Genomic DNA, 12,623 nt, shown 5'->3' on the forward strand with positions numbered 1-12,623 from the left:
GTCGCGTCGCGTGGCATTTTTTTAATTAAAAGTATGCAAATGCAAATGCATGAAATATGCTGATAAAGAGAAGAGTTATTGAATAGAAAAACTATAAAGAAAAAAACGATCATACCATGTTGGGTCGTCTCCACTACAAGAAAAATACCCATTCAGGTACACTTGGAAAGTGTAGCCAAAAGTGAAAAAAAATGATGCCTTAGGCTACGGCTACGCTTTTTGGGCTTCGGCTACGCTTTTTGGAGTGATTCCTATTCGGCCGTTGCCTATTCTCAAAGGCTATGCTTTTCTGCACCAAGGGCTACGCTTTTGGCGTTTGGGAATAGGCTACGCTTTTCAAGTGATGCTGTCCAGGACCAAAAGCTACGCTTTTCAGTTTTCATTTTTCTAGAATAGGCTACGCTTTTCAACGCTACTGCATCAGTTGTAAAACGTAGCCACATTGTATACCATAGCTACTTTTTATAAACGTAGCCTTAGGTCCCTCTTTTTTTTGTATACTATAGCTATTGTATATAAGTGTAGCCTTAGGTCTCGTTTTTTTTTTTGTACTATAACTACTGTATATAAGTGTAGCCTTAGGTCTTATTTTTTTCTGTATATATATTTAATTATCTAATAATTATTAATACAACATAATAGTTAATATGATTACATGTATAATAATTCTGTATTTTTATTTAAATGAGTTAAATATTACAAAATAAAAATAAATACATAATTATACTGAATAATTTCTCTAAATAACAAATTATCTGTAAATAATATATATTTACAATGATCCAAAAATACTAGAATAGAAGTTAATTTTGAATATTCATACATCTCACACTAAATTAAGCATAGCTTTATCAAAATAAACATGAAATCACTTAGAATTTACTACTAATACTCTACGGAAACTAAATTAAAATATTATATCCTACATAAATATATTCTAATAAAAATTCAAAATGTTAAAGTCATTCCTAACTTTTTATTATTAGTGCTCAATCCACATATGATAGATCATGAGAAAGTAAAATAAATAAATTACTAGTGTTAGTTCTTTTTCATTGAAAAAAAAACGTGTGGTGTGACTTGCTTCCCTCAGAGACAATGGCCAACACGAGTTGTGACTTGTTATGCTCAACTTCACAGGAAACAAGGGGTGTCCCATTGAAACCCAAAACCTGTAACAGAATAAACAGAAATAAATAGATATATAACAGTAAGAAAATGAAATGCTAAATAATGAGTAGAAAATTTTGGTCAACTACGAGAATACAGCAGATAAAGTAAGGGAAGAACCATTCAATATGCCAGGCAAACAAAAGAACAAAATATTCAAATCCTTGATGGGAAAGATAGTATATAATTTTGAAGCAACAAATTGAGTGGCAAAATCAATAAGTATCCATGTAGGATAGAGATAACTAAAAGATTACTACTAAAACCACTTCATCATAACAACTGAAATCAACGTCAGGAAATTCAAGATCACATTATAGGCAAATGTCAACCAGCACAATCCCTTGAAGGCATAAACACATTATGAAAAAATTCAACTTTATTTTGTCCATTGCATATTATATATATAAACATGAAAGAAATGTAAACATACGGGTCTGCACGGCTGAGTCTGCAGAGTTCACAATAAAATTTATCAGGTACTGGCAGGACACCTTCCATAGGTTTTTCTGGAACAATAACACAATTTATGTGCTGCCACACATGGCATCGTGGATCGTCACACTACAATAAGATGAGAAAAAAATAAATTCCATAATGAAATGTCGAATATAGGAAACAAGAGGTCCTATTGAAAGTACATGCAATTTAAAAGAACATCTGCAAATGCACATTACTGCTATCTGATTAAAAGGAATCATCTTTTTCACCTTTAATTTTCACATTACTGCTATCTGAGGCTCCCTGTCCCTTTGATGCAAGGTCAGTGGCACTAGATATCTGCATTTTTCTGGGCCAAGAAAAAAAGGTGAACAAAGAACCAACATAAACCAGACACAAATATATGCACCGCATATGACTATCTAAGTATTTTATATCAAACAGAATACCATCAAACTTGTTGCCAAGACTTACCTATATGTGTCGTCCACTAATTTTGCCACCTGTTCTTTTCCAATAGCATTCTTCTTGGCAAACATTTTGGATACTGGGGAAAAAAGTGACAAGTTGGTTAAGTTTAACAGAACAATGAGAGAGGAACACAAGAAAACTAACTCCGCATATTAAAATCATGAAATAGTGCACAAATGCTGAATAGGTCAAATGTTTATGATTCACCACACTGCATCTGAGAAAAAGTTGCCAAGATTCCTAAACTATGCCAAACCAGCTTTAAACATAAATTTGAGGCACAAATAAAGCCATGATGGGAACAAACAGCTTAGAATTTTCAAACCAACAACAAGGGCTAACTATTGCCACAAATGAAACTACATGACCTTACCAAGAGACTCCCATCAAAACTTGAATAAAATTCAACAACACAAACTAAAATTGACAAGTTCAGCTAGATATTGGAAAAACATGTAGAAATTTTGAAGGAATTAAAAATTTAATTGCTGACTCTGTTATACTTATTGCCGTATATGGATTTATCATCTTCAAAATTAAATTATGAAGGGTTTAAGTTTGGCAAGAAACTCATGCTTCTCATGGTGGTTTATAATTTCAAACCGATCTTATTAACTGCGTGAAAAATACTCCTAGTATTACTAATTAAAAAGGCCTCAAAGTTTGATTTAGTGGCTTTATTAGTTCACTGAGGAATTTTCTTCACTCTTGCACACCAAGAGCCTGGCTGTTCTCAAGAAACAGGTAGGTAAATGAGCATTGGAATTTGGAATCGGTAGGAACAAGTCTTATGAATGAATATGAGATTTGATATTATAATTTTTAATTGTAGTTGATAAGAAGAAAGATGGTTAAAAGTGCCAAAGAAAGCATAAAGCAGCAAGCCAGCAAATCAGAAATCTATGAGAATCTGCAGGCTGTGTTTATAGAAATGGATAGCACTCAAGATATAAGCATAAGCCTTCAAACCTTGTCCTAATTGAAGAATAGCTAAGTTCATATTATTCATCTTGAATTATGATTTTTCACAGAACCATTCAGTGGCCAAAGAACTAGCTGAATTAAATAAATCATAAACTCACCCAGATTTATGAACTTGAAACAAATAAATCAAATTAGACATAATAAATAAATTAATAACAGTGACAAGCACACACAAACCCAGAATCAGTCTTATTCCTTTTTGTATGAATTAAGAGTCAAATCAATCAACAACACTAAGCAGCAAAATGTGCACTCATACAAAGGTTTTGGTCATTTTGTTACTTTGCTAGAACCAATGGCAGCAACAATAACTGGAAATCTCACAAACCAGTCGTGGCTATCGTCGGAAAAAATCTCGAAGCAGAAACAAAAATCTCACTTTATCCATTTTAACATGTTAGATAATACTTAACCACATTGTTCGAGGTGGATATTTCAGATTTGCTGGCAAGAGCTATTATCGGTGGCCTTAGGCACATATACAAGTCAATCAAATTTCAATAAGCATCTTCTATGTAAATAAAAAACACTAATATTTACTAGAAAGCAACATGCATAAGAATGATATTTTCATTATAAAATCTTCTATCCTGAATGATCAAAAAACTTATTCACGCCAATTTTCAGCTTACCATCATATCAGGAAGTGGCATCTCAACCTTAGTGAGCATAATTTCTGTATTGTGCAAATAATTTCTGTCTCTAGCTTTTTTCAGCTGCTTGGGCATTGCTCCTTGTATCATTCTTTGCACCAGTACCATCTTCTCCCGCATCATCCTACCAAATCAATGAATACAAGTATGTAACCAATAATCCTAGATTATTCTTTGAACCACTAGATGTGAATGAACCTTAGTCTTATTAGTCTTTGTATTATCTTTTCCACTGACTTTGTCTTCCTTGAACAGATTCAGCGCCTGACACAGGCTGCACAGATCCAATATCAGTGATGAGAAGGAAGATCTTAAAGAACCATAGATCAGTAATTTTCAATCTTTTGGCTTCTATCTGCGTTAGCTTTGCAAATTCATAGCACACATAAACCACAAATGGTATTAGAAATAATAAACTCTGTTTGAAGAGGCGACAATTCGCATACTTGAGGCCAATAATCTTCTCAAACAAAAAAGTACTTGAGGCCAATAATCTTCTCAAACAAAAAAGAAAACCCTAACGAAGCAAGAAGTAGAAACTCATAAAATTAGAAAGCCTAAAAAATAGAACCCCCAAAATCTTCAAAATTTCACAGAAGAAAAATCCATACACAGAGAACAAGTGAGATAGAGGGTGAGACAAAGAGAGAGCGAATGAGATAAAAAGTGAGATGACGAGCAACAAAGAGAATGAGATTGAGAATTATTGTAGGTGGTCTGCGATTGCTTCTCGGCTACCAGGAAGCTAAAATCATTCATGCAGTAAAATCTCTAATTAAAAACCCTAAATTGGAACCTAAAACCTCCCAAATTTCATAGAACAAACTGAAAATCGATACATACCTTCTCAGGTGAGCGGCGATGACGATGCTGAGCGACGACGACGATGCTGAGAAGCGACAGTGAGCACACGCGATGATGATGCTGAGCGGCGACGGTGAGTGCACGAGATGGCGATGCTGAGGCGACGGTCAGCGCACGCAATGACGATGGTCCGCGCGGCGGAGCCCTAGCCGGCGTCGTCCTCTCCTTCCTTTCCCTCTCCCCTCTTCTTCTCTTCTTCTTCCCGTTCTCCACTTTTCTGATTTTATTTCCTCTTTTGTGTGTGTTGAGTGAGGATGAGAGTGTGAGCTGGTGAGTGGTGAGCCGGTGAGCGGCACAGCGATGTGGTGAGTGGTGGGTGGTGACTGGCGGTGAGTGGTGACTGGGTGATGAGCGAGGGTTCTTCGCGATGATGAGTGATGAGCTTTGGAGGGAACAAAGGCGCTGTGATTCATGTGGTTCCAGAAAGGGGATAAAGACGCTGTGATTTACCAAGTGTTGTAAGTTTCAGAAAGGGGATAATAAGCTTTGGAGGGAACGAAAATTTCACTAAGTGTTGTGAGTTTGCTTTGGATCGAAAAAAAAGAGGAAAAAGCGCTTATTAGGCATCATTTTAAAAGCGTACCCAAAACTTAATAAATAGGCTACTTTCAAAAAGCGTCTCCTTTGATATGAAAAGTGAACCTATAGATATCAACCTACGGCTACGCTTTATAAGTGATTTCTATAATACCTAAGGCTATGATTTTTAAATGATGCCGCATTTGTGTATCCTTTTCTCTTATAAAAAGGCAACACGGAGAAAAGCGTAGCCTATCTTTTCAAATGTAGCTTAAAAAAAGTGTGGCTGAATGGGTATTTTTCTTGTAGTGCTCCCACCTAGCACTTTTAGTTAAAGTCCTTAAGTTGGACATTTGGTGAGCTCCCTGTTATGGTGGCTTGTGTTTGAACTCATCCAGGAATCTCCACCAATGTTTGTATCTCCAGTAACCTCCGGGGTCCCAAACTAAGCATGTAAAGCCCTTAAGAAGCTTCAAACAGATTCTTAGGCTCCCGGGGTAACAAGTGTCAGAGAAGATTCCAGGAGCCCAAATTTGCTTTTACACCCATCTTTGTCGGGATCTGTATTTTTCCAACTGGGTGATAAGTAATTTGAATTCTCACTGCAGCTACCAAACAGCTTCCTAGACCCATTCAGTTGAGCTTTACACCAACCTTTGCATTTAAACTTAAAGCTTCCAACCATGATGAACCTTGCAGGACAATTCTTACCACTGGCCATCTTCCTTTTACTCTTAAATGTTACAAAGAGCTCTAAGTTGACCATCCATCTCCAGTAGCCCATATTCAAGTGGAATTAGAAAGCTAAGGGATATGAATTTTACCCATTTGAATGTTGTGAAGGATGATGACAACTTAGGGGGAGGTATTTTTAATGAAATTGCAAGCTCCACTCCCTTGTGCTCTTCTCTGATAATTACCACCTCTTTGCAAGCTTCTTCAATTTCAACCTCTTCCTCTTGGTAGCTTTCTTCCAATTCAATCTCCTCTTCATTGCTTTCCAAGGGCATGGGAGGTTGTGCTTCTTCTTCTTGAATATCCATCTCTTGATCAACCTCTTCCAAGTCTTCAACTGTGATATGCCTTGGAGGTTGTACACCCTCCTCAGCATCAATTTCGAACGTCTTGGAAGGGGGTTCTATGACTGGACTTTCCCATGGAGGTTCTACATCTCCTAAGTCTTCAACCACTTCTTTTTCTTCAATAATTTTGGCTTCCTCCACTTGTTCCAGTACAAAGTCATGCTCCGTCCTGTTCACTGGAGTTTCTAGTATCTCCTTCATGCTACGTTCTTCATTAGATTGTCCACATGAACCCATGTGGGTTCCTTGAGTGTTCGAACATCGGGAAGCTAATTGATTTATCGCTTGCTCCAATTGATGAAGGCTTGTCTGAAATCGATCCACTGTTTCCTTGAAAAGATCCTTTGTCTCTTGATGCGCTCGGCTGTCATAAATAGGATCATAGTGCTCTTGGATTGATGGATATGGAGATGGTGAATATTGAAGTGGTGGTTCTTGTGAGTAATTGGGTTAGAATTGGGGTGGTTCTATATATGGTTCATATGGCTCATAAGGTGGTTGGTATGGTGGTTGAGGGTTAGGGTCATATTGAGGTGAATGGTGGAAAGGGGCTTGTGAGTATGGTGGTCCAAAGTCATGTTGAGGAGAGGGTTCATAGGCATTTGGTGGTGGTTGTTGATAGTCCATTGGAGGTGGTTGTTGCCATGAGGGTTGATCAAATCCTTGTGGCTCCTCCCATCTTTGATTGTTCCAACCTTGATGCCTGTTCTCATTGTAATTTCTTCTTCCTGCAACATAATTGTAACCAGACTCATAGCCAAACGGTTTTAAAAAAATTGAATTTTGAAAAATAAGATAAGATAAGATAAAAATTTTAAAATAAAAACCTGAATTTTTTTTAAATATTTACAATAACCAATAATAAGGCACACGTTTGCAATTCCCCGGCAACGGCGCCATTTCGAAGAACTAAAGATTGATGGTTTAGAAGTTATAGTAAACTCTTGTTGTAAGTATAGTTACTAAACCAAGCGATCAACCTTTCTTACAAACGTTTTGGTTGTCATAAGTAACAAACCCCTAAATAAATTAATAACCGAAGTATTTAAACCTCGGGTCGTCTTCTCAAGGAATTGCAGGGAGGTATGTTCTTATTATTGGTTATGAGTTTTGTAAATTGGGGTTTTGAAGTTTGGACAATGGGCACAGGTATATTTAAATGACAAGTAAAATAAATTAACAATAATAAAATCTCTTGGCAAGGTATAAGAACTGGAAGTCTTATCCTAGTTATCCTTATCAACTGTGATGAGAATTGGATTTTTCTCCCACTTTGTTAACCTCTAACTATGAAGGTAAGTTAAGTGGATGAATTAATTCGAATCTTCAAGTCCAGTCTTTCCTTGGGAAAAGTTAGAGTTATTGGATCTCAAATTAATTCTTGAAGAATTCCAATTTTCAATCAACAATGAGTTTGATAACTCAAGAGCCACCAATTAATCAACCAAAGCCAAAAGGGAAAATATCTAAATTAAATTAAAAGCATTCATGTAAATAAAGCAATCAAACTACGTCTAAATATAAATTCAAGTCATAACATGGAAAGGTTCATAAGCCAATTGCGCAACATAAATCAAATACAAATAAAAGTATTAGAGTAAATATAAGTAGAAAATAAATATTGAAGGAATATAGAACCTGGAATGAAGATGAATTGAACTAAACTAATAGAAATCCTAAAATCCTAAATCCTAAGAGAGAGGAGAGAACCTCTCTCTCTCTCTAAAAATTACATCTAATCCTAAAATCGTGAATTATGAGAGCCTGTTGAGTCTTTGCATGTTCCCTGACTTTTATCTGTGTTTTTGGGCCGAAAACTGGGTTGAAATGCGGCCCAGAATCTCTGCCAGCGACTTTTGTAATTCTGCAGATCGCGCACGTCACACGTCCGCATCGTCCACCCAATCGCGTCACTCAGCGTTTTTCGTATCACGCGTGCGCGTCGTTCACGCATTCGCGTCGTTCGTGCAGCTTCCAATCCGCGCGGTCGCGTCAGGCACGCGATCACGTCACTCTGATTTCTTCTATTTCAAGCGGTCACGTGAACCATCCGACTGCGTGACATCTCGCTGGTCATCTCCTCAATTCCTTGTGTTCCTTCCATTTTTGCACGCTTCCTCTTTATTCTCTAAGCCATTCCTGCCCTATGAAGCCTGAAACACTTAACACACAGATCAAGGCATCGAATGGTAATAAGAGAGGATTAAGATTAGCTAAATTAAGACCAAAGAAGCATGTTTTCAATCATAGAACTAAACTATGAAGGAATTGTAAAATCATGCAAATCTTATGAATAAGTGGGTGAAAAGCTTGATAAAACCACTCAATTAAATACAATATAAACCATGAAATAGTGGTTTATCATAGGTGCCGATGATTTTTCATGCATTTGCCATCAGTCAGGGGGATTTGAGACTGCTGTGTTCGAGATAAAAGACATATATAATGCGATAGAGAAGCAAAGGTGGGCTGGGGCGACAAATGCTGAGGCCGCGTTGAAGTTCTTGGGAACTTTAAGGACCACTGATTCTGGGATGTTCTGGAAGTACTCGCTTGATGTTGACAAGAGGCTAGAAAATCTCTTCTAGTGCAACGGTACAAGTCATTATGACTACAGCGTGTTCGGGGATGTCCTGGGTTTTGATGCAACCTACGGTCGTAACAAATTCAAGTGTCCTTTGGTAATATTATCAGGGGTGGACCATCATATGAGAACGGTGGTGCTTGGCTGCACTATCTTAAGCAACGAGAGCGAAGGAAGCTATGTGTGGTTGTTGCAGTCATTTCTTGAGGCAATGAAAGAAAAACAGCTAAAATCTGTCATCATGGACGGGGACCTCGCCATGAAGAGTGCTGTTAGCCCAGTTTTCCCCGGTGCACATTACAGGTTGTATAGCTAGCATTTGTTAAGGAACACCACTATTAGAGTTGGGTGGCCGGGTTTTCTTAGGAAATTCTGTCTATGCCTGATGGAAGATCTAAAGGTTGAAGAATTTGAGAGAATATGGATGGATAGCGTGGCAGACCAGGGGTTGGAGGATCATCTGTGGATAGCGAAGATGTATGCAAAGAAGCATTCATAGTTTAATGCGCATATCCGGAGGAAATTCTTCGCAGGACTGAAGACGACATCGAGGTGCGAGGCTTTGAATATGCAGCTTGGAAAATTTATTCACAACGGGTACAATCTGAAGGAGTGTGGAGCACTTCCAACACTATCTGGAATACATGATGAGAAGAGAACTAGTGGCAGACTACAAGTCTACGTACGGCGAGCTTCTTGTAAAAATGAAACTCGAAGCCATTGAGCAGTTCGCTGCGATGGTTTATACAAGAGAGGTTTTCAAACTATTTTTGGGAGGTGCTGATGCTAGCCAGCAATGTCAGAGTTGTGTCCACCAAGAGAACGAGCGCTTGTGTTTTGTTCGAGGTTGCAATGTACTACAAGCATAGATCGTGGGCCGTGTCGTGGACCGAGGAAGACGACAAATTCAGCTATTCTCGTCAGCGAATGGAGTCCTTCAGGCTTCCTTGTGTCCACATGGTTGGGGTTCTGGTTTATCTGAACATAACAGCTATCCCCAGAAGCCTAATACTTGATCGGTAGACAAAGAGGGCAAAGCAGCCACGTGCACCTAGTGACAAAGTATGTGTTAGGGAGATCCTAGACGCGTCTTACATGAGCATGCATGCGGCGATACTGGATGATTGCAGGGAGCTGGTGAGCTTGCCTTGCCGGTTCTTCGAGGACTACGTGGACGTGAAAATAAGGTTGGCAAAGGAGCACCAATCCCTGCAGGACAAACATTGCCAAAGGCTGGGTGTTGCTGAGGAGGTCAGCAGGGTGTCTATTCGGGATCCGTTACAGGCAAAGTACAAAGGGTGCGGTCGAAGAGTTGTCACCTTCCAGGGTAAGTTTTGCTGTGTTCAGAGGTGTCGATTGTGTGGAAAGGGTGGACACAATTCTCGCAAGTGTCAACGATCAAGTATGGGGGAGAACATCGATAGTTTTGAGGCTGGTGTGACTTATGATACCATGGAAGTAGGAGAGGGGGTGAGGACTACTATGAATTTGAGTGAGTTGGTTGAACTGTCCATGTTGTAGGTTACGCATCGTGTTGGATTGAATATAGCTAGCTGCTACACGTTCTAAGTGTAAATGTGACATCCGGAAGGGGTGTATGCTTAGGTTATGTGAGTTACACTTTATATCTGGTATGATTGCTTGCGTTTAAAATGATGGAGTATGTAATGAAGCTTGTAAGGATGTGCCTCATAAATGTGTTAGTCTGTGTTGTAACAATAGTTGCGGTTGTATTTGAATAATTAAAATTAAAAACGGCATGTTAATGTAAACCGAGTCATGTGGTTAGCGGGTGGGACGCAAGGAATTATAACGAGACATTATTGTCAAATAAAAGTTTTCATTGCATTGGAGAGCTAAATGGCTTAGGGATGTTCAAGTTCGAGAGGAAATTGACTATAACTTTGATACTATGTTTTGTCAAATGTCCATGCTTTCTTGGTACTAAGAATATGGCACTATCCATTAGGAAAGAAAAAAAAACAATCCACAAAGGGCTTTGTCGTGGGAATGATAATAAAGACAGTGTACTATATTGCAGAATCCATTAAATTACAGATGGAAAAGAAGATAAAATTTAATCCGTGCTAATTTAACATCTAGTGCACAGTGTCAAGTATTTTACAAAAAAAAAAAACGGTGGTTCATGGCATGCAACGGTGGATACGCATGCAACAAAATACATTCAATCAGTTAAACCTAATGACATAAATTTCTAAATTGGCGCGTCGGGTAGCTATAACGTTGAAGTAGAGTCGTGTACAGTGATGCATTGGTACCACTTCAAAGTGACGGCCCACCCTGGTCGCCAACAAAAGGGGGCATGAAAAGCCCAGCATGATCAAAACGAAGCTCACAGCATCAGTAGTGTCATGGCAGCATGGTGGCCATTGCCCTCCGGCTATTCCAGTCCACCTCTGCCCGCTACCTTATCTCATCATGAAACTCATTGAAATGTTCTTTTACAATAGCCAACGCAGTGTCAATCCTTATCCTGTCGGACAGTTGATCGATGCTCTACAACATGAGAAATTAAAGACATATATGGATTTGTCCATTAAGAGATCTTTACACAACGGGAATCATTCTAACATGCATACAGTATGGGAAAAGTTGGGTTGAATACCTTCCTCTACAGGACCGGGTTGGTTGTGAACATCTGCTCCATTTGAAACCACAACATCATCCACAGCTTGTCCTTCTAACACTATTTTCAGCTGCCGCCCCCAAAAATAGAAATTGGTGAATACCTGTCAAAACCGGAGAACACATATATATGGTTGACATAATACAATAATTCGTATGAGTTGTTCTCATTAGTGATTCCCAGGACGAAGTCTGGGTTCCACTCAAATAGCGGCGGGTTCCTTCCTAAGACGTCGATGTTTGGGAACATGGTAGTCAAGATCTTGTCCAGAGCCCTGGCCTGCAAAACGACAGCAGATGAGACGGGAGAAGAGTTAACATTGAGTTTTTATTGTTCCCTTTTTACTAGGAAAAAATACGTGGTATGGGTATTGATGGTGTTTTTGTGGAAAAACGAATTTCCAACACACAAATCCAACCGGCAAGTGTACCGGGTCGCATCAAGTAGTAATAACTCACTTAGAGTGAGGTCGATCCCACAGGGATTGATGGATCAAGCAACTTTAGTGGGTGATTAGTTTAGTCAAGCTAACATTGAAGTGAATTTGGATGAAGCGTAGCCGACAGAATTATAAATGACAGGGAATTTAAAGTTGCAGAAAGTAAATTGCATTGAAACTTAAAGAGCAAGAAATGTAAATTGCAAGAATCTTAAATGACAAGAAATGTAAATTGCAGTAACTTAAATGGCAAGTAAGATAAATGACTTGAATATAAAAGGGAATTGAGGAATGGGATTGCAGAATCTAAACAAAGAAGAAGTAAATTGCAACAATTAAGAGAGCAAAAATTAACTCAGAAATAGTAAGCATTCAGACAGAAAGGAAATAAAATGCAGAAGAGGTTCACAGAAGAACCCAAGTGAATTCTGATCTCAGGACTCAAGGGCTTAGGTAGCAGAGCCTAAAACCCAATTTGCCTTCCTAGATCCAAGTTCACAAAGCAATTGACAGAAATTTAAAGAAGAAGCAGTAAAGGAAATTGAAATTCAATTGATTATGCAGAAACAGAATTAAAGAGATTTTGGAATGGAGGTTGAGACAGAATTTCCTCAACTCATCACACCCAAAACTCAAAACAAGGAAATTAAAAAGACCCAAGCAAGAATGAGGAAGAAGAGAGATCAATTCTCCTCCCCAACTCTCTGAACTCTCAGTGAAGTCACCAAGAGAAGTTCCAAAGTGCAAAAATAAAATTCAAAGCTCAAAG

The 12,623-nt window shown here is 38.5% G+C and overlaps 1 long non-coding RNA gene across 1 annotated transcript; it reads right to left on the reverse strand.

Annotated features, from left to right (window-relative positions):
* Window positions 1-996: 996 nt before the first annotated feature.
* LOC110274050 (uncharacterized) lies at window positions 997-3,840 on the reverse strand. Its single transcript, XR_002365747.2, has 5 exons — window positions 3,699-3,840; window positions 2,086-2,158; window positions 1,881-1,960; window positions 1,604-1,734; window positions 997-1,172 (listed from the first exon to the last, which is right to left on the reverse strand). It is a non-coding gene; the product is annotated as an uncharacterized LOC110274050 (long non-coding RNA).
* Window positions 3,841-12,623: the final 8,783 nt, after the last annotated feature.

Source organism: Arachis duranensis, unplaced genomic scaffold (assembly GCF_000817695.3).
Source record: "Arachis duranensis cultivar V14167 unplaced genomic scaffold, aradu.V14167.gnm2.J7QH unplaced_Scaffold_78422, whole genome shotgun sequence".
NCBI classification, from domain to species: domain Eukaryota; kingdom Viridiplantae; phylum Streptophyta; class Magnoliopsida; order Fabales; family Fabaceae; genus Arachis; species Arachis duranensis.